We start from the raw sequence: 23,670 nt of genomic DNA, 5'->3' as shown, positions 1-23,670 counted from the left end.
ATGGAGGATTCTAAGCATGTTTGGCTGAGATTGCTTAGAAGTCTCCTCATGACTGGAACCCCTAAAAAAACCATGGTTAGAATCCCTCTACAACTACCCTGACAGATCAGAGGCCAAGAGACAATGGCTTGTCTAAGGCCATGCAATGAGCCCACGGCAGAGGCAAGTTTCAAACAAGAAACTTCCTGATTTGTAGCTTAGTCTCCTAGCTTGTATGCTACAGCAGCTTTCAAAAGGCTTCATAAAACTACATTTTGAAAGTTTTAAAAAATGGGAGCCTCCAATATTTGCCAACAGCTCTCTTGTGCCTGGACGTAGTCTGTCTGTCTGTCTTTCTTTATTATTATTATTATTATTATTATTATTATTATTATTATTATTATTATTATTATCATCATCATCATCATCATCATTATCTTATAACAGTAAGAGGCAAGAGTCCTGCAATTGCCTTGATGTCTTTCTTACTTCAAGCCTTCAAAAGAGTTTGCAGTTTTAAAAATATCTTCACTGCAGTTCCCTCTTTGCTGATGTTAGTTCATTAGTCCTTTGCCTTGCTGAATTGACACTTCAGAAAGCAGTGTATCCTGTCAAAAAATGCTGCCTCTGAAAGAGCCAGTTCACTAAAGCATAAGGAATGGTGAAGTAGTGGCAATAGTGACAACTATATTAAAACAATATGAAACAAAGGTTTTAAATGCCGCTGTCTCCAGTACAGAAAAGGATAGGGTGGAAATCATGAGTAAGCGACTCCTATACACACACAAAACTATTTATTTTAAACATAGAGATAACATTGTTAGCATACATGATAAACTTGGTTAATGCAGATTCATAGTCCCTTAAATCTGTGATTACAGTCTCAATTAAAATAGTACTAAAACTGCAACTATTATTTTCTTCCCTTTCAATGCACACCACTGTATGAAGTTGGGGAATCAATAGGGTTGCATGTCTTCCCCTGATTCTATCCTCTCAAAGGTCAGCTTTCGGACTCTCCAAGCTGTCTCAGTACTGTATTAAATCCAGCCCTGAATGCAGACTGAAATGGCTCTAGAACAAAGGCAATAAACTGGATCTCCCCCCACCCCCCACTCCTGGGTCAAGTTTGACAGGTGAGCAGGGACACTCACTTGATGTCATAATCTTTTTACCTTAAATTAAACCACGGGGTGCAAGCACAGTGTGCAGCTCTTTGAAAGCCCTGGCAATTAGTCATTGCTGGTGAATGCATAGAGTTCCGTGTGATGCTTTGAAGACCCTACAATCAGCTGAACATCAAGCTTTGCAGGGAGTCCTGCATGTCATTTGAAACCTAATTTTCAGGGCTTAAAAGTGCTTCAGACCCCTTTTTGTCCCACCGTGTCTGTACTTTCTGATGTCAGGAGTAGAGTAAATGGGTATGGTTTTGCTTGGCCAAAATGGCCTTGCCAGATGAGGAAGTATGGCAGGACTATTTAGGTCTGCAGGCCAGATGTTTCCTACTGTGAGCTATATAATCTGCTTTATCTGGTTCCTGGAGTAGAACCAACACCGTCCTTCCAGGCACTTTACCTTAGAATTGTGGATGCCCAAAGGTCATAGAGCTGAGTGTCATCCACACAGCACATAATGAAAGCACATAGCACAATTCTCCAGATATGGGGTTTCATGTCAATTTTAAAAATCATAGAAAGCAAAATGGAATCTTATGACAACAGCAGTCATGCTTATGGGCTTTAAACTATGTTATACTACACCTTTTTCAGGTTTAGTACTCTTGGCACAAACTCTATAGTCTGAGGAATTAGAAGACAGCAGCAAATTAGAGCTTGCAATTGAAAAATGAGTGGGACTGTACTTTTTTTTTTTAGAAAAGAATAGTGAAATTGGATGCCTGCCCGAACTATTTAATCAACATTACTTTTTTCTTCTTTGTTTGACAAAGGCTGAACTTTAAACGTTTAAATTACTTTTTATCACAGTGAGATGTTGCGGTTCACTGGTATATTTGTGGGTTTCTTTTCACATAAATATTTGTAAGGGGAATCCAAACTAGTATTCTAAGGAAGTGCTTTATATTGAGTTTTGAAAGAGAAGAAGCACATTATGCATTCAGTTGCACAGAACATTCGGATTACAGGATTTAGGTGATTTATCCAGACATTGCTTTAATGTCCAGTTACAATTAAACATCTATGTAAATGATATAATATCAGCAGCAGCAGCAAGTCTGTGAAACTTAATGCTTTTACAGTAACAAATAAATTCATAATGATAAAACAATTTAGTCTAAAACACTTTCAAGCACAGGGCAGTTTCTTATGACAAGTAAATCAAGCCAGTATACATTGTCTAACTTATACACAGCAGCCTAATACACAGCAACACTGCAGTGGTAACGATGGAATTGAGATGTAAATTTTAAAAGCAAAAGTAGACTGTCCGTAGGCAAGTTTCAGAGACCTTACACATGCAGGAGCTAATGTTTTTGTAAACCTTAATTCTGATCTGCAAATAATGCATGTGAGCATGTAGCATTTTATTTAAGGTGAATGAATTACGCAGATGAGAAAGGGAAAGGGAAAGTTTTATTTTGACACATGATAATGTGTGATAATGGCACAATGGGTCAGTGCATCTGGCTGTTAACCAGAAGGTTGGTGATTTGAGTTAACCCAGAGATGGCTGTGGGCAGGCTTCCTGCATTGCTGAGGGTTGGGCCTCTGGACCCCTTCCAACTCTACAATTCTATAATTCTATTATTCTTCCATTTTCATTTCAAATTCAAAAGGAGGACATGAGTGGTAAACCTGCCAAAAGTAGTGCACATGTGATTCTCAAAATTGCATTTAAACAATATTAAATTAACACACTGTGGTTGTATACAGAATGAGCATACATTTTCTCCTCAAAAGAATCCTGGGAACTGTAGCTCTGTGCGCGGTATACTACAGTACAGTCGTACCTTGGAAGTCGAACAGAATATGTTCAGAAGTCCGTTTGACTTCCAAAACATTTGGGAACCAAAGCGCAGCTTCTAACTGGCTGCAGGAAGCTCCTGCAGCCAATCGGAAGCTGCAGAAGCCCTGTCGGATGTTCGGCTTCCAAAACGGCGTTTGGGAGCCAAAACGTTTGAGAACTAAGCTGTTCGAAACCAAGGTACGACTGTACAGTGGTACCTCGGGTTACATACGCTTCAGGTTACATACGCTTCAGGTTACAGCCTCCGTTAACCCAAAAAGATTGTTTCAGGTTAAGAACTTTGCTTCAGGATGAGAACAGAAATCGTGCTCCGGCGGCGCGGCAGCAGCAGGAGGCCCCATTAGCTAAAGTGGTGCTTCAGGTTAAGAACAGTTTCAGGTTAAGTACAGACCTCCGGAACGAATTAAGTACTTAACCCGAGGTACCACTGTATATGTTCAATGTGGTGTAACTACTTCCTTGTGACTGGATCCCATGTTGTGAGGCAGTGTAAAACATTTAATCACATAGGTTGCTGAAATTACACAATTACTGTCCACAACAATGTCAACAAATTAGTGGGAGTTATAATCACATAATGTAGTGATGTTCTCATATTGAAGAAAAAACAGAGGGAACTGAAAGGGGCATTTTACAAGAGGGAAAGCTTGAGCTCACTGGTGGAGAATTCATGATTGCTGATGAGGAAATTCCTCACTACTTCATACATTTAAAATAATGCCCTGTGCCAAACCATCAGTTAAGCAACATAAGTGCAGGCAGCACATAGACACTGGCCGGGTAGAAGCTTATGAAACTACAATGTTAGACACACATTTTTAAATTACGACCATTTACAATGGCTAAAAGTGATCAAAATGATAACTTTTAATAGGGACAACTTACTTCCCTGTGGGAAACAAACAAACAAAAAAGGCTCTGTAATGTTAATAGATACTGAGAGTAAACATTACTGGTTGATTTATAGGGATATAAATCTTCCATAATGCATTTAATTGCATAACATTGCATAGATGGAGTAGAAGGAGGGGAATTCTTCCTGATCACAGATGGTGATCAGTTTATACTGGAAACAGGATTGATAGTCCTTGTAATTTTACTTTAACTAATGTACTGTAACCACAGATGGCATTCTGATTCATATAAATATATAATTTCTCAGTGAAGCATAGCAAGTTTTTAAAGGACAGTTGCATGCATCATTTTGCATTTGTACAAAGAATTACCAGCTGATAAAAGCATATACAAACTGCCTGGTGGCTTACTCCTATCTGCCATATAAGGTTCTTTAGAGCTATCTCTAATAGTCATTGTAAAACAAGTGAACGTGTAATGAAAAATAATGTCTGCATTTATAAAATATATATGCCATTGAATAATAATAATAATAAAGATCATATACAGTTAAGATTATTGTAACAGCTCTACATATAAATAGATTTTCCTAAGTCCATTTGTTTACCTACGGCAAAAGGTTGTATGAACAAAACCTAGCAATGTTTAGATGTTTGATATTAAGCCGTTATATCTCTTCCTTGGTTGACTTCCAGAATTGTCACAGTGGCTTCAATTCACAAGGAGTTGGGCAGTTCAAGTATGCAGGTATCCCCACTGTATTCTGTAAGCTGGGTAATATTTGGTATACCCAATGGATATGACATTCCTCTCCCTCACAACATAAAAGAGGGCAGTTCTGTGCACTTTGATGTTCTTGTGAGCCTCAGAACTCCATGCAGCTCTAGATTATGTCTAGTTTAGTGCACATGAATTATGAATAAGATATTTTAAAATATACAGAAACAAAATTTTATGTTCTGACATTCGTTTGGGGGAAATAGGAATACACATTTTTATGGGCATTAATGTTAATAAATTGGTTGTAAAAGCAAAAGCATGCCCACGCAAGCCCCTATTGTCAAACATGGTAATTGACAGGCTGTTAGGTGTACAATTAAGAGAGCCAGAGTGGTATAGTGGTTAGAGTGTCAGACTAGGACCTGGGAGACCAGGGTTCGAATTCACACTTGGCCTTGAAGCTCGCTGGGTGACCTTGGGGGCCAGACACTGCTTTTCAGCCTCACCTAGCTCACAGGGTTGTTGTGGGAAATAAATGAGGAAATGAAGAACCATCTACACCACTTTGTAGCTCTTTGGGTGGGGGGAAAGTAGAGTATAAATGAAATAAGTAAGTAAAGTAAATAGATATCATAGAATTGTAGGGTTGAAAGGGACCCCAAGAGTCATCTGCACTGATGTGGGTTTTCTAGAATTCTGATATCCTAAAAGGTAAAGTAAATCAGCATCTTATTTTACTTGTATTTAGCAAACAAACTCCTAAACTTGCCTGAAATTTTATTTGCAGCTAATATTCATTCATTGTTACTAATGAACAGATGCCAACAAAAATGAATGAACTTAGTAATTGGAAAACATTTCCAATTACAAATCATTGGGAACTGATCTTAAAATTATTCCCTGAATCTAGGGAAACACAGAGGTGGTTGTCACAATAAGCACGGGTTCATAGAGGCTTTTCTTTTCTTTTTTAAGAAACACCCTTGGATTAGCAAATTAGATTAGAACCACTACATAATCAAGTAATGCTTTAATTTTCAACAAGTCATTTTTTGGTACATGTATTATACTGTAGTGGAACTTGGTTTTTCATGAATAATTTGTATTTCAATGTCAAAATATGCAGATCTTTCTGGCATACTGTCCAAAACAAGGGAAGATATTTCATGATTAGACATAAAATATTAATGTAGAAACATCTTCTGTTGCTGTGTAGATGTCACCAAAATTCATGATGACTGTTAAAATAATACAGCCTCTTTCATGAGTTCTCTCTTATCACATAGTTAACCCATGCATATATTTTTGAATAGTTTCATGAATCTCATTTCCTGTTGTCTCTGAATGCTACAATATTTTACAGTTAAGCATAATGAGAAGCATTTCTACCATCAATCAAATTGATCTTTTATATTTTTATGGTATCAGCCAAGCATGCTCAAAGGTAATTTATTTTTATTGAAAATCCCTGTACCAACATGATGAAATAATAAAAACAAGCATTTAATGTCTGTCAGTTTCACTTGCTGGCAGAACATTCTTTTGAAAAAAAATAAACCCTGATTGCATATATTATATGCATGGAGATCATAAAGCTGTTCATATTTTATCTGTAAGTCGCCTTGAGCTCCTGATAGGGAAAAGGTGGGGTATAAAATGATGATGATGATGAAGAATAGATCATGTAGGGATTCTCAAAATCTGCAGTCACAGATAAGCCATCACTCTATGCACTTAAGTTGTTTGGATAATTCTCTCTTTCTCTGTACTGGCTAGAAGATCATAGTTGCAGTATATTTGAGATCTACACTCTAATACAGCAAAGCAGTTTGGATGCCAGTGTAACCTTTGATATGTTCATCAAAGCCTTACTAATTATTACATTAATTTCTGATACCAGCTAATTATTCTTGAAAATTATTCCAAGGGCAAGAAGAGAAAGCAGTAACACAGAAAGTTAAGGGAAGTAACTAATTAACGTATATAAGGTATGATTTCTGGAGAGTCCTTAAAACCAGTGAAGGGACAATTCTCTATGAGGGATTTTTTTTAAAAAATAAAATGTTTCAATATAAATATATTAAGGTAAGCTTTACAGTGATTTATAGCAAGTAAAAACAAATTGAAAAGAAAAACTAAATGCGAAAAAACACATTAGCATTTCCCCCCCCTTAGGGAAAACAACTATTGATACTCAGGTGTCTGACATATACTCCATATTCCTTATTGGCTGTACATCAGTCAGAAATGCAAGGACCAGCTCCATCCCTAACCCACACACAAAGCAGAGTAATGGCAAAACAATTGTTCTAGTTGCATTCAATATCACCACAGTCATCCCCAACTATGTAGCATTTTCCTCAGTGCTCAGAGAGCTTCACCTACATTATCTCAATTATCCTTAAAACAAGTGTGTAATGTAGGCCGGTTTTATTATCCATATTACTAATGGAGTAGGAGGAAACAGATTGGTTTGCCTAAGTCATGCATTTGGTTTATGTCTAGGATGAAACTTAGACCTTCTTTAGGGCAGGCATAGGAACACTGGAAGCTACCCAAGACTGAATATTGAAGTATCATTAATATATTATTGAAATATTAAAAGTGAATACACATACAAACTAGGAAGAGAGAGGTGTTGTTTTCTTGAATTTGTGCCTCTTCACAATTTGCAAACATATTCATTTTCTTCTTTTTAAAGCAGGGTAGAAACTTTATAGATTTTTTTTTAATCCAAAAATTTGTTTCACACTGAGCATGAAGTATTTGTCATGCACCATAATATTAAGAATTACTTTTGACAGGCATGAGAAATGTCCCTGGATCTTTCTTGCTTTTAGGAACTTTGCAAAATCATCACATTGAATAAAAGATGGAAACAAAGGACCTGTGGACATGCCACAGCTGATGCATGGAAGGGTTTTAAATCACTCTCTGTGGCAGCTGCCTCCACATTTCAAGACCTGGTAGTCATCCCCCTCCCCATCCCTATTACACCATATATAGCAAAATGAATAAATAAATGTGTGTGATAGTTTGGAGAAAGCCACAGCTGCTCAGGGTAGGCTGGTAACATAGATGGGCTTCAACATGGTGGCCATATCATTCTTTAGAACTGCACTAGAGCAATCATTATATGTCCCCTGATAAGGAAAAAAACCAATGGTACAAAGACTGGGATGTGTGCCTATGACTTGCAGACTGAAAGGAGTGGGACCCACATGTTGTGGAAAAATATCCTTTTTCTTAGAGTGAAAGGATAAGGACAGAAGACAAGGATTACGGCAATTGTAGGACTATAAATTGTAGCATAATAATAATAATAATAATAATAATAATAATAATAATAATAATAAAAAATTGTATTTATATCCCGCCCTCCCCAGCCGAAGCCGGGCTCAGGGCGGCTAACAACAATAAAACAGTACAACAGTACAGCATAAACAACATTCTAAAATCATTCATTATAAAAATTATAATAGTCATGCAAGGAGGCATTTGACTACAGAAAGACTGCTGCCAACAGTTTTGCCTTAAAAAACCCCCTCAAGGGTCATTCGTCGTTTATAAAATTTGATTCCTAAAAGCATTTCAGTTCAGGGCAATATTATTTGGGACTCCACATAGATACCTAAGTAAGGATACACATTAATATGACAATGTCTCTCAAGTTAATTTAATAATGTCAGGGAACTGCCATCAGCTCAGAGGCGGGAAGTGGCAGGGCATTGGGTTACAGGGAGCCGCCAAAGATCGTGAGAAGCAGCTGGTCCTCCGAGGAGGAGCAAAGGCACGCCTCCAGTGGGGAAGGGATGTAGGGCTCGGAAGATGCAAGGGAAAGCCGCAACACCGAACCTGAGCAAAGCGGGGGGCGGGAGGCAGGTCCCCCTTTGCCCATGCCCTCTCTGCACAGTAGGCTTATGCGCAGAGAGGGGAGGCGTGGATGGGGGTCAAAAAACTGATCTGCTAGGGAAAGTTTAAGGACTGCCCACTCCCAGATTCTGCTAGCGACTGAGCAGACATGGAAAAGAGTCGATCTGCATTGTGAACGTTTTGGACAGATAATAAAGCCTTGAAAAGACCAACGGGTAGTCTTGCCTGCTTGCTCTCGAGCAACCACACTGGCATTCGTACAAATAATAATAATGCTTAGCATTTATATAGCACTTGAATTGTCCAACCTTCTCGGTAGTGGCGCCCGCCCTGTGGAACGCCGTCCCATCAGATGTCAAGGAAATAAGCAGCTATTCTATTTTTAAAAGACATCTGAAGGCAGCCCTGTTCAGGGAAGTTTTTGATATTTAATGCTGTATTGTTTTTAACACTCAATTGGGAGCCGCCCAGAGTGGCTGGGGAAACTCAGCCAGATGGGCGGGGCATAAATAAATTATCATTATCATTATTATTAACCTACTTCACAGATATAACCTTAATTAGCTATACAACAATCTTTACAAGATTAAAGTATTATTGTACTCAACTTGAAGACAAGAGAGAGTGGTGCTAAGTTTAGACAATACTCGTCTGCCCTAATCATGTGACTTTGTTGCAGATTGAATTGCAGAGAGCCCATGACTGGTGGGCTCCAATGCAAGGATGATCTATAAAGACACAGGACAAGGATATTGGGTTCAAATAATCCACAATTTTACAGATGTAAGGAGGCTTTGCTGCAGGCATTGGGTATGTATCCTGAATCAACCAGCTTGGCTGCTGGTTGATTATTTTGGCTGGGTCAAACCTAGATTAAGGTCACGCTATAATGTACATAAAATCCGGATAATCCCACCAGGACCACCATTAACCAGGGTACTTATTCTTTGTAGCAGGGAGGTTGGCTTCCAACCCCCAACCCCCAACCCCCAACCTAAGCTAAGGATCCAACCCAATGCCTTATCTGCCAACAAGTTGCAACAGTTACTGTGACGTAGGCAAAATCTTCAGTAAGGCCCAATTCGTCTGCTGGAAAATGCCTTCCTGGCCCCAAATACAACGACTGATTAATTCCATAGCAAGGTCTCATGCCATGGCCTGCCTGCTTACCATCAAGCAGGACCAGAAATTGTTGAAGAAGGTGGAAGGGTGGGGAATCCAGCTCCAACTGAACTGCTGGGCATGGCTGTGGCCTGTTGAACTCAGAAGGGGTTCAACACCTTCCCCTTTGCCTCCAAAGTTCCAAAGTTCCAAACCTGACATGGCCTGCTTAAATAAGCAGCAAGAGGACCAGAGTGAAGACCAGGGGCGAAGGTTTTCACTCCAGTCTGCTGTCAGAGCCACATCCACTCACCTGCCCGTGCTTGGCTCATTCAAAAGGGCAGGCTCCCAGAATCCCTCCCAGTCAGCAAAGGAGGAGGGCATCCTCCAGTGGCCATGTGGGGTAGGGTGATAGCCCCTGGCATGGCTGCGCTGGGCTACAACCGCAACACACCAGCATTCAATGGCAAGTGTTCTTTCATTTGGTAAAGGCAATATTTTTAAACCGGTGGCTTTCAGGTTCACAACCGATTCCCATAGACCCCAGTCCAATTTTATTTAATATATCTTTGACCTGTGCCTTTTTAAAAGGAAAACTCAGTAGCTTCTTAATGTGTACTTTAGATCATAACCTTTCCATTTAGTTTTATTTCATGTGAAAATAATTTATGTGACATTTTGGCAAAAGTTTCTTAAAACCCCATAAAGGTTATTTTATTCTTATAGTATGATTGACTGGTCTAATCCAATATAACAATTCCTATCTAAAACACTCTTGTTCTGTTTCCATTTTTGTTTTTTTATGACTCATCAAGGCATTTGACACAAGTTATGGCTTTAAAATAAAAGTCCACAGTTCAATTAAATCCTGAATAGAAATGAGAAAAAGCCATGCCATTGAATGCACACACACACACACACACACACACACACACACACACTGCATTTTGTAAGTCTTGCTAAGAGACACTTTCTTATGTTTAAGTGCTCTTGAAAATCCATCATCCAAATCTTGAAAGGCAAACCTGAAGACAAAATTCTGATGGGGTCATTCAGAACATGACTGTAACTTTTTAAAAAGGATTGACTTCAGAGCATTTCTAAATGGTGTAAAAAATATGGGAGTTTGTGAAAGTGAAAAGGACAGCAACTTTAATTTGCTAAATGCACGAACTAACCCCTTGTTGCATGCAAGCATTTATTTGTTTTAAAGGTCAATCCAATGCAAACAAAAACATAAGTGAAATAAAAAGTATCACTGATGAAACAGCCAGACAGATAATCAAATGCCCACTGCAATGAAAAATGTGAAATGAATTTAATGTTGCATTTTAACAGGACAAAAACGTTATCTGTATATTAATCATTTTGCTTCATTTATCATTTAGAGACACTATAAAAAGGTATTTGGCTCTATGATAGCTCGCCTCCAGGTCCTTTTAAGTACTGTATATTACTTTATATGGCTGACATGCTCTAAACCTTGATTACTTCTTTATTAAGAACACCGTAACTTGTCACTTTCCAATCTGTTTAATATGCTAATGCCTTATGGAAGTAACTTCGACTCCTGGATGACAAGGAAGCTACCCAGGGATCTAATAAGGACAGAAACAATTACCAGCAAACTAGAGATAAAAGGATTCTTAATTCATTAAGACTACTTTTAAGGGGAAACCAAAATTGTATTAGTAAAACAAGACTAAGTCTGGCTATTAACATGGAAGTAGATAGGAGTGAGATTCAATATCGTCTCATTTTCAAAGTTTATTTTAAAATGTTAAATACAAATAAGAATGCTCATCAGTGCATATCCTCTCAAAGTTGACAGGAGAGAAAGGTAGAGGAAATACACTATTTTCTCCTCATGTATTATCCGTCTCAAAGTGCAGTCAAGCCACATGAAAGGGAAATGTTTCCTTGTGATCACTTGGAATCCCAAAAGGACAGCATGGTAAGAATCATATTTAGTAAGCACATTTCATAATATTTCTGTGTCAATATTTAAAAGGTATCCTGAGCAATGAGCACGTTTTCCATCTGTAGCTAGTGCAGCAAACAACACAGTCTGTATACTAAGTCACAGTTATTTAGTTGAGAGAGATTCAAGCAACTTTTCAGCACAAATGAATGGTCTTCAACTGTGATCAGACCATGCCCCTAGGGACTTCAAGTTGGCAGCATCTCATCCCTTCAGATTCATAAGCTTGGCACCACCCTCCAAAACTCGGGAGTGGAGCTTGGTGATGCCAAGGTTGCTAACTCCAATGGCCCACCCCCAGTCAGCTGTCCCCGGGCTGGTCTCTCAAGGAAGTTAGCTGGTAATATTTCCAACCCTTGATAAATTCACGAATTTATGAGTTTGCTCAAATGCTAACCCTTCACTGAATGTAGACATTATGGGTGGGCTGGGTGGGGAAGAAGCAGGAGCAGCAATGGCTGCTGGGCAGTGGGCAGCTTTTTAATTGTATGATTATTATTATCATTAAATTTATATACGGCGGTTTACAGCATAAAGCTTGGCAGGCATGTGGGCAGGAGGGTGCACTGCTTCCTCCACTACGGTTCTTTCTCGATTTCTCCCTTTTTGCTGGTCAGATGGTCAAGCTGCCCTGCCCTTCACCTCTAATTCGCTTCAAACTGGGCAAGCAAACAAGAATTTGGGTGGCTGAGGACGTGAGCAAAGTGCTTGTTTTCTCACCTCCTACTCTTCCCCCTGGGTAACCTACATGGTAGGTGGGAACATAGGCAGGTAAGAAAACAAAGAGTCACTCAGGTGGGCACAAATAAAACCAACAGAATAAAATGACTAATAAGTAGGCATTTGACTAAGGAGCAGCATATAAATAAATCACTGTCAAAAGATAGCTAACAAATTAAATTAAAATTAATGTAGATCAGCTTATACATGGCCAACAAAGCTAACAAATTAGTCCCAGTACTTAAGCAACATGTTCATGTTCAAACTCTGGTGAATCTCAAGAATGAGAAAGTCCATTGCTGAATGGGCAGAACAAAAAAAAATATGCTTGTTAAGTTCAACTAAGTAAGGCTTACATTCAAGTAAATGTACAAAGGCTTAGAACCCCAGATATAGGGATAGACCTGCCACATGACAGGGTGGCAGCACCATGAGAGGGGGCGTAGATAAATCAGGAATCAGGAAAATTGCAGCTCTGTGCAATTCATGGGGTTTTGCTCCTGAAGAGTCTGACCTTCAAAGGTGAGGATGCTGTCACCAGAAAGGGGAAGCTGAACACCCATGTGTACATGGGACACTGCATGCATCACTCTCATTTATCTAAAGTGAAATCTTGGTAGGAAGCCGGGGGAGGGGGGGGGGAGAAAGAAGCTATCAGTGTGCAGATCCCAAATTTGAGATCTGAGCTATCAGTGTGCATCCCAGACATCAAGCAGGCCATCAAATTGTTTCATTACAATGGAGGCTTCTGTCATTCCCCATTGCTCCCATTAAAAGAAGATACAAGTGATGGAGGTGTGCCAGGATTTTAGCTCCAATGGTTGGCTCTGAAGGGCAAACATATTTATTCTTAGGGTTTTCAGCTGCTTTCCTCGCAAGCAGACTGCTTGCTGGTGGTGAAAGAAAGGTTCAACAAATGTGTGCATTGGCTTAGGGCAGGGGTCTGCAACCCGCGGCTCCGGAGCCGCATGTGGCTCTTTTACACCTTTGCCGCAGCTCCGGGGTAGATACTAGCGAGGGGAGGAGGCGCATTGTGCGCCCCGACACTCCCCACTGTGGTGGGCGCTGTACTGGCTGTGACGTCGCATGGGGGCGGTGCGTGCGTTAGTCACACACCGTCCCGACGTCACCTTCCCGCCCGCTGTCAGATCGGAGGGCAGCGGCGCGCATGCAGGTCTATATTTGTTTTAAATGTTGCAATGGTTTTGCGGCTCCCAGTTTTTTTTCCTTCGGAAACGGGTCCAAGTGGCTCTTTTTGTCTTAAAGGTTGCAGACCCCTGGCTTAGGGACAGGCACATGCAGTAAATATTCATAAGAAGAAACTGGGTTTATCTAGGTACCATTTTAGAGAAACACCACTATTTAAAAAGATGCAAAGAAATGAAGAATCATCGGCTTTTTGCCCCCTGAAAAATGTGCCCATTCACATTATTCCCTCTCTGCAGATTCCATACAGAACATTTTCAGTCTACTTTTTTTGCCTTTAAAAAGAGAATATTCCACACATTTCTTCTCATTAAATATAAAGCCTTCCTGTAAGAATTTTGTTTTTAAGGTACAATCTATCATACTTTTTATAACCTTGACAGTTCAGAAACCTTGTGGGCGATATAAGTCTTACATCTAATGTGTAAATTAGGTTTCTGTAAGAAGGGAGCTCTGAAATTTTATTGTAGAGGGAACTATTTTCAGAACCTAGTTGTATGATAGATGTAGTTTTTATAGATTTTATGTAAAGATAAGACATATTACTCTTCCAGGATCAAACTAACTTCAAAAGGGTGACTTCTTAAGAAAATAAATCCTCATGTCAAGATAAATATGAAAATGTTCACCAGATTTTCTTCTTTAATTGTACATAGGAGGAATTTCTGGTTCCAACCCAGTTCCTTGTCACATTCAGTCTTTACAACCGAAACATATGAGGGTTCAAACAAAAAGAGCATTCCACAATCTTTAATCATTATAAAAAAACACAGTACCTCGACCTTGTATTTTAAAGTTAAACAGAGTGGCATTATAAAAATTAAATTGGTTCTTGTTCATTATCATAATATCCTTTAAAAAGCCTTGCCTAGCCTGGAGTAGATGTCCTATTTCTTTATCTTTCTTGATGACCTCTCTTGCCTCCAAGTCAGCTCGTTTTTCTTTGCTGAAGACTGCGCCCTACTGCTGCACGTACTCAAAAATTTCCATTAAAATATAGGGCATCATCACTCATTCTTATCTTCAGCAGCCCAATGAACAGTGCAATGCCACTAACTGCATGCAAACTAGTCTCAAAGGACAATATTAGTTATACACATTGTCATCCAACATGGAGAAGGACTTTACCTGAATAATACCTTATCACACAGGATATGTCTAAAATAATAAAAAATGGCTTCCAGACTTTTGCCTAAGTAGCATTTTTTCTGTAAGAGTATGCCTTACTTAATAAGGAACTTACCAGCAGGCAATTAGCCTTCTATGGAATGCTATTTATCAACCCTAGTCTCTGCGAACCAAGAACCATAATTGGTTTTCTGGCCCAAGCAACTGCCTTCTAAATCCATAAAGATTTCACAAATATGTGTTTTTGACTGATACGGGGTCCTTTGTGACTCTTGACTTCTGCTCCTCAAAACTCCTCCAAAGAAGAAATAATGAATGATTCCTGTTGCTGGGCTCACTTTGCAAAATAAAAGAGCAGCAGATGTAACTGTCTCAAACTGTCAAACAGATCATTTCTATTGGGAGTGCATATATGTGTGTTTTTTATGCCATTAACTTAGAAAGGTGGACCAAAGATTTCAGAATATAGTTAGTACCCAGGGAGAGAATAGCTATAACTCTGTAGCAGTAGACTCAGCATGGCACGACTTTAACTTGGCCGAAAGTTATTGCAGTAGTCACATAGGGGAAGAAAGTTCCAAAATGATGAAATGATGATTCATTGGTGTTTTAATTATGTTTTATGAATATTTATAGACTGATTTATGTTGTAAGCTGCCTTTATGTGAAAAGTGTGAATTACAGTTAAATAAATAAATGGCTACTATGTGAATGGAATACTGCTTCAAAGGTTATTAGAATTCTACCAGCTGGGAGCATTCTTACTTTATTGTTTGCAGTGAATCATCATGCACATGAAATAATAAGGGAGTTTGAGACTTAATGGAGGGGTTTTGGTAAATGAGGTGCAGGCACTCATATATTGATAAAAATACCATGCAAGCCATCACAAAATGTATTTCATGGGCCGTCGTCCCCCCAAACCCTCTGACAGTACACTGTACCACTGAGTACCTTCACAAATAAAGCACTGTTTATACTTATCACTGAGTTCCTATAATTTTTCTATCTCCATTTGACTCTCAAAGATAATCTATACCCTTTGTATCACCTTCACTTTTGACGGAAATATTGTTAGGTACCTTTTAAGACACAATGAAAAACAGTTAACAATTTCACCAACTGGATGTGAACATCAACTACCGTGCTTCAATTTTGATGTCATAATTTAGCCCCACCTCTCACTCTAATGTGCTATACCTTGTTGCCATTATGTAACACAATGCAAGCAACTGTAGAACGTAACATTGAATTCCACTTGGGGAGAAAACTATGCTTTGCAGCAAGACTGGAAATTACATCTTATAGAAATGGACATATTCCTTATCAATCCTGTGTGCATAAGTCATGGCATATATTTTCAAGCCTATAATTGCCAAGACTCTCTAATGTGAACAAATTATGTCAGTCAGCTTAAACAGAACATCTCCTCAAACACTCATCACACTTTACCCTAATATGATTTTCATGTTGGACAATGTAATAAAGTTAATACTGGCCTATGCAGCTAAGAAAGCTGGTCACCAATAGAGTACTTGGGCAGCAAGATAAAACAGATGAACTAATTTAACTACTGGGGGGAAATAACTGCTCTCAAAGTTCTAATTAATTGTATTATATTTCAGGAATGCTATAAATTAAAATAAAAGAGAAGTACTCTAACTTTTTAAAAACCACATTTTCACAAAGTTTTAAAATGCATGTGCAAGAGAAACACCTGACCATATATGAGAAGCTAATGGATGCTTATTTATAGCTTCCTTCTTCTCAAAGGGGTCAGAAGCTGTAAAAAAACATTAAATGCACACACAATATATCCAATTAAAAAGTGCAAATTATAAGCAGCGCTAAAACATTATCTTTCTGGGCGCTCAACTGTCACTAATGTGGTGTTAGAAACTGCAGCTTACATTCGTAGCAAATACAGGAGATGTACACTAGGAGTACATGTCAGTAAGAGGTGATGACAAAAGAAGAGTCTGAGACAAGGACAAGTGAGCATGATCAAGGGCATAATAAATTTTGGCTTAGCTTAGTAGCCAAACCACCATTTTAGAATCTCACCTATCCCTGAGAATGTGGTGATGTTTTCTACTGCTCTGTGCTCAGGTTTAAATGGAGAACAGAAGCAGTGACAGATTCGGTACTCAACTGCCTCTCTTGAAAGTCCAGCACAGTAAGTTAAAATCCATCTTCTCCTCTCAGTTCTTTGCATTTCCTGGAAGGTCTTGATTTTCTTTTGCACTAAGTTTAGAAGAGAGACAGCAAGAGAAACACTCTTCTGCTTCTCTTCTGAGCTCGGCAGGGTCCTCTACGTTTCCCAGGGCACTCAAGCAAGATGAGGTCTCATCTATCTTGCCCAGCTTGAAGCAAGGGACCTTCTGCTCCATGTTATCAGTGAGTCATTAAGAACTTGGAGGAGAGAAGGGGAGGTTCTCATTATGTGCTGGGCATGGAAAGGGCAATAACTAAAAATAAAGAGATGGTTGCCACTGGTGACTATATTGGTGGTCCTGCATCCACATCCATCCTCTGAAGCCTCTTTGAAAAACCTAGCATTAGAAGATTATACCTTTTTCTAAAATGATACTTGCAGCTTCTCATTTTCAAAGTTTATTAGCTTTTACAATTAGTATGCTTTTTTCTTTTCTTTTTTCTTTTTTGTTAAAAGGAATAGGTAACCAAAGGCCTATAGCTCACATCTAGCCTGCCAATACAATCTATTGCAAATGTATGACTACTTGGCTGTACTTCCAGGATAACAGTTCCTATGCTTTCCTAGAGAATGAGGGTCTCTGTGAAGAAGGAAGAGGGTTCTTTAGAAGGGGTCAGAACCTTGGAGGGGAGCAGGCTAACAAATATCCTCTCATGCTGAGGACACTCCTTCAAGGGAATAGCACCTAGTTGTTGTTGCCGCTGCTGCTATTTAGTAACTTTACTCACATAAGTGACCCAAAATGACATGGAATAAACATTAAAACCAGTTGTTACAAACACTAAAGCCAAATAGTTGGCCAGCCACAATACTATTTTTTGTTACTTATATTGGTCTTTGTTTGTTAAATGCAGGCACTCATGCCAGCTCAATTGCACACAGGGTGATGTGGGTGAATGCCATTCTCAAAAATAATTCTGAAGGTCATTTTCACATATTGTGACAATAAATGGGTTAGGCTGCTTTCAGGAAAACTGTCACAGCTTTGAATATAATGAGCCAATTTAGACATGCTATACTACAAAATGAATGTATGGACCTTTAATACCAAATATACAGTAACTGGAGATCTATCTTTTAAGAGTGAAAGCTACCAGAGCTTTCTGTGCTCTGATGCAAAAACACCAGAAATTATGGCCAAAACATTGCTTCAGAATATTATACATTTTATCCACCCCACACTGCTATTTCAAATCTTTAATGTATGTGGTGGTCAAATCATTTCTTCTAATTTGATGCACAGAATGTCAAGAATTATGACCATAAATTAGAGACACAGCTCTAGTTCTTAAAGCAACTACAGTACAAGACAAAGACATACATGCCATAAATAGCATGTCACTAATGAGTTTACCACTGTACAGCCATGACATCAAAATTGCATCAAATTAATACCAAAGAAAATTTCCGTTACATATTATAGTTTACCAATGTGATATGTGTGGTATATGAAACATGCAAAAGAGATTAGTGTTTCTTTAAGAGTTATTTCCTGCTTGTTGTAAAATTTAGTCATTTAAAATAGGGCTGGTATTAGCCAAATGTCTTACAACATCTGGGAAATAGAGTCACAATAATTACAGCCAGTATTCCGCAAGGGCAAGCAACTGGCCAGAGCAAACCATGCCAAGATCATTAATACATTTGCTAAAAGTACTGTTTGAATTTTGCCTGGCCTAAATATAGTAAATCTCTAGAAACCCTATCTTTTCTCAGGCTATGCATCATAGTACCTTTCATACATGAGCTTCTCAGAAAAAAAAGTAGGACATATCCCCTTCCATAAAAATTATACCAATCAAGGATCCAAAATTCCAAAATTTAGAGAAAAAAGAAGCCATCTCTAGTCTCCTTCTGCCAGGAAATATGATGCATGATTCTCCATTTTCAATAAAAGAATACACTTTAGTGAGTGAATTTAATTATTTAGCTGGAAAACATTTTTCTCTGGCCATGTTTTTTAAACCATTGTATCTTGGAACAATAGAGGTGTGTGTGTGTGTGTGTGTGTGTGTGTGTGTGTGTGTGTAGCAAACCATGATTTCCATCTCAATATGCTTACATACTCAATAAATTTACCCAGCATAGTAAAGTATAGATATAAGCCAATACTCATGTGGACAATCCAGAAAGCTCCACTATGTGTGGCTATAAGAGCATAAGATTTTTTAAAACAGCAGCTCCACAGGATGCATCACAACACTTTCAAGTTTCAAAAGCAGCTCTCCATTCAACATACTTAAAAAGATTAAATTAATTTTGCTGTTGGAGTGGTAGTTATCACTCTGGATTGTGACCAGGGAAGGTCACCGGATGTTGTAGGCAAGTGATGAACATGCATAAGTGAGCCAGATCTTAATAAAGGCAATTAAGTTATTTACTGACCCTTTCTGCATTCATCTCAGTTAAACTGCAATGTTTAAACTGGACACTATTTAATCTGAATAAAGTAGAGTGCAATTTATCACCACCAAATAAATGCAGATGCATCAGTATGGAACAGTGACACCTGACCTTCTGGTTATTCCTTCAGCTAGGTAATTAAACTATACGGGCAAAATCACTGTCATTATGATGGGCAGGTTGCATGCATGAAAAGGCCCTCTGCATTGCAAAGATCGGGAGCAGCAGGGAGTGGGGGGATTTGCAAAGAATGTACAGTCATACTTCGGTTTACAGACGTTTCAGGTTGTGAGTTTTCGGGTTGCGCACCACGCCAAACCTGGAAGTATCGGAACGGGTTACTTCTGGGTTTCGGTGCTCGCGCATGCGCAGAAACTCTAAATCACGCTTTGCACATGCGCAGAAACGCCAAATAGCAACCCACGCGTGCACAGATGCAGCGCTGGGGGTTGCGAATGCTGCGGAGTGCGAACATGCCTCCCACACGGCTCACGTTCACAACCCAAGCGTTCACTGAAACACTAAGTGGACGCTAAGCCATCCATAGTCCTCACTGCACCATGCTTCCAAGTCTTTTCCCCACAGAAGGAAATGACAGTCCATTTATAGGAGAAAGGAAAGAATATACTTGGGAGACATTTAAAAGGGTGCATTAAAAATAGCTGCCCCTCAGAAACCCAACTATTATTAAGCAAGCTGGTTCCTATATAGATGGTACCAACCTGGCTCACGTATTCAGGGATCAAAACAATAAATTGAACTATACAATGGTACTGAGCTACATGGTTCTGTAAATGAACAGGGAATTGATAATCAGGCTACCCTCAGGTATTTTGCTGCCTCCGCTTTCCACATACAGAAAGTGGAAGTAGAATCACACTTAAACACTAGTGATGTGGCAACATTCTCCACCACACTGAGGACAACAAGCTAAACTAGAGGGTGCAAGGCAGCTTCAAAATTCAGTAAGGCCAGCCCTGTCAATCACAATACTCCTAACAGGCAACGTGGGGTAGAACAGGGCTGTGGGGACAAGACATCTGTAAAGGTAGAAAAACAATACCTCTTGGACTGCAGCAAAATCTCAGGCATGTCTACTAAGAAGTACTGCAAGTCCAATTTCTTATTCCCTAAGCAGCTGTTTCTGTTTACCTGGGAGTAAACTTCACTAGATTCAGTAGGACTTACTTCTGAGTAGACATGGTTAGAACTGCCCTGTAACATTTACAGAAATGTGTACGTGGGGGCTTTGGAACCAGCAAAAACAACAATAGGACATACGCTGTTTTAAAACAGTATGAATTGGTCCCACTCTGAAAAGTGAAATGAATGTATAGACTGATCACAGGATAGAATATTAATGAGTCTGTTTTTCAGCTTTGTATTAACTACCGTATTTTTTGCTCTATAAGAATCACTTTTTCCCTCCTATGGAGCGAATGCAGGCTGCGCAGCTATCACAGAAGCCAGGAGAGGGATTGCTGCTTTCACTGCGCAGCGATCCCTCTTGCTGTTCTGGCTTCTGAGATTCAGAATATTTTTTTTCTTGTTTTGCTCCTCCAAAAACTAGGTGCGTCTTGTGGTCTGGTGCATCTTATAGAGCGAAAAATACGGTAATTAGAATTGGGTGACTAAGCATGCAACATGGTCTGGTGAATGGCTAAACACAATACTGGGCCACTTTAAAAGGTAGCAACTTTGTTTTCATTTGCTATCCATCTATTATTCTCAAAATAGATCTTCTTATCAACTACTAGCTAACCATAACTATTCAGTTGCATTATATGTTAGAGGGGTAATGCAGCTAAAAAGACTCAGGTCGTTCCCAATGGAAAGTATGCAGGAATCTTGATCACCTTTTTATTTTCACTGATTGGCTAGAAACAACATGGCTTTGCAATGCTTTTCTTTCTGATTAAACAGGAGTATCCTTTGTGCTTCTTTTATTCCGAGTTTAATAGTGCATTAAACATGTTTAGAGAGTAGGGCATGTTTCATAAACCTATAAAACAAATAATACGAGCCCATCAATCTGTGAATCAGACACTGTGGCCCTGACTACTCCATCCATCCCTCATATACAAGCTATATAATAAAGTTATTCACACTGTCATTAGCTTTATTATACAAGTCTTAAGCATTTGTTTTACCAACTATACATTAATGACATACAGATATTTTGAGCATGGACCCTGCACCATATGAAGGGAATTTATTGTGTAGCCCACTGCTGTAGATTTGGAACAAAAGCATATCAGCTATAGAATCAAACTGTGTACTTGGCATTTTAATATAACACTTCATAAGCATGTTACCACCCACTGATCTATCCTCATTCATACACTGGTTAATATTTTTATTATAGACATGTGATGGAAAAGCACATCATGCTCACCTATTCCCATCTCTGGGCCCAACTGTCCTATGTCCCTTATCCCTGACTTGCCTGTATATGCTGGATATAATGTGTTGTCAGTGGCGGAGCTTCATGCTCCGGCACCAGGGGCGGAGAGCAGATGGGGAGCAGGGTGCGCTGCCCAAAGGAGTGTGGCGTGCATCCTGGGGGCGTGGCATGCTGCCTGCGGGGGCGGGGCGGCAGCTGCGATGGAACCCCACCGGGATCGTGCTGCCGTGGGCCCCGCCCCCCTCTTCCTCTGCCAGTGTGTGTAGTGATGCCTATATGCACAGTTTGGTTTGTGATAAAGGGCTACTGAGCTTCTTATTCCTAGACATCCAAAAATCAAGAGGTGGTTCCCCCCCACCCCCCAAAAAGACAGATACTAATCTATGGTCCTTTAAATGTGTTTGTGGGAGGGGAGTTATTGCTGGTGGGGTTTTTTTGTGTTCTCATTTTGTATTTTCCTGTTGTGAACAGTCCTGTAATCTTCAGGGTGGTATACAAAACAAATACCTTTTTAATACCATAGTTGGTTCCACAGTCTCTCAGCTACTTTCTTTTGACGCAGAAGCATACACATTTCAAGTTTAGCTAGCTATGTTCTTTTTTTAAAGCAACAATTCCAAGCTGATAAAAATCTAATTGCTTTTATTAACTCACATTTTAATGTCATTTATGTTGATTGAAATTTTAAAGTCAGTAAGTTGCTGAGAATTTAAACACACATTAGAAGTTTTCCACATAACACGTTAATTTAATGCTTTATTAGCTCACTACATTTAAGGTTAGCAAGAACTGAAATGATTTGAGTGAAATGTTGATCTAATTTGATTCCATGATGGGACATTTATTTCTGCCCAGGGGGCAAATCCAGTTATTTAAAATCTGGCAATTACAGAAAGATGCAGTAATTGTGATCAACTATGGTGTGGAAAAAGTGGACAGAAATACTTTTTCTCAGTCTATCATAATGGTGGAACCACAACAGTGGGAGAGGAGTCTACTGTACTCATCTCCTGTTCTGCACATTTCCATGGGCATCTGTTTGGCCACCGTAGGCAGCAGGAGGTTAGTCTAGATTGGTCCCTGGCCTGATCTAGCCTGGCTGCTCTTACATCCTTATGAGCTGGAAAACAAGGTAATAAAGAAGCCTTGCAGGGGAAGCACAATGTTGTTACCATACCATCTTCTGCTACAGAGATGATGAGATGAGGCCATTATGTGCATAATTGCCTCTGTGTACACAGAAGGCACACACTTCACAACAGAAAGAGCAACAATTATGTAGCAGCATTCTTGATCTTTCACTAAACAAAAAATAATATAGAAATAAAGGCTCTCTTTTTTCTATCTAGCTATTATTTATTTAGTACATATAATCCACTTTTCCTCCAAGGAGCTCAAAGCATCATACTATACATGATTCTGCCCCCTACCTTCATTTTTATACTTACAACAACCCAGTGAGGCACTTAAGGCTGAGAGATGGTGACTGCTCCATCCAAAGCATTCAGTGAGCTTTGTGTATTCTAATTGCTACACCATACAGTACTTTTCGTTTTCTTTTTATAGTATTCACCAGTACAGAGTACTTGCCTCTTTTTTTGGCTGCCCAGGTCAACCTTTTTGCGTTGGCACACATGACACTTTTATCAAGATATTAGTACTGGCACCACATATTTTTACAAAAAAAAAAAAAAAAAAGCACTGACACCATCCTATCAGAAACCACTAATCTTTCTCCTGCATTTGCTCTTATTGTGGCCCGAAGGAAAAGATCTGCATCTTATCCATTCAATATATTACTTATTACACATTGTGGTAATATTTGATTACAAAGCAGGAACAAAACTAGAGTCCGGTTGATTTTAGACTGCCATCAGCACGCTAGTGAAGAAAGCGAATGTATCTTTGGAGGAAAAAAGCCTAGGTTTTTAATATTTCAAACAGCAAAGGAATTACTGTAAAGTAAGGGCTCATGGGCATGGTGGATTCACAATGGCAGTAAGAGGTAGCTGAGATGGATCAAGACAACCTGAGATGACTATGTGGTTTGAATGTGTGGTTGCCACTAGTTTGAATTCAGTGACACATCTCAGAATCATG

The 23,670-nt window shown here is 39.2% G+C and overlaps 1 protein-coding gene across 9 annotated transcripts in view; it reads right to left on the bottom strand.

The window, feature by feature from the left end:
• Positions 1 to 23,670, bottom strand: part of DMD (dystrophin) — a 985,465-nt gene that overhangs the window by 342,658 nt on the left and 619,137 nt on the right. The window lies entirely within an intron of this gene.

The sequence above is a fragment of the Podarcis muralis genome, chromosome 4, assembly GCF_964188315.1.
Source record: "Podarcis muralis chromosome 4, rPodMur119.hap1.1, whole genome shotgun sequence".
Taxonomy (NCBI): Eukaryota; Metazoa; Chordata; class Lepidosauria; order Squamata; family Lacertidae; genus Podarcis; species Podarcis muralis.
The sequence above is the reverse complement of the archived record's forward strand: the minus strand, read 5'-3'. Positions and strand labels throughout refer to the sequence as shown.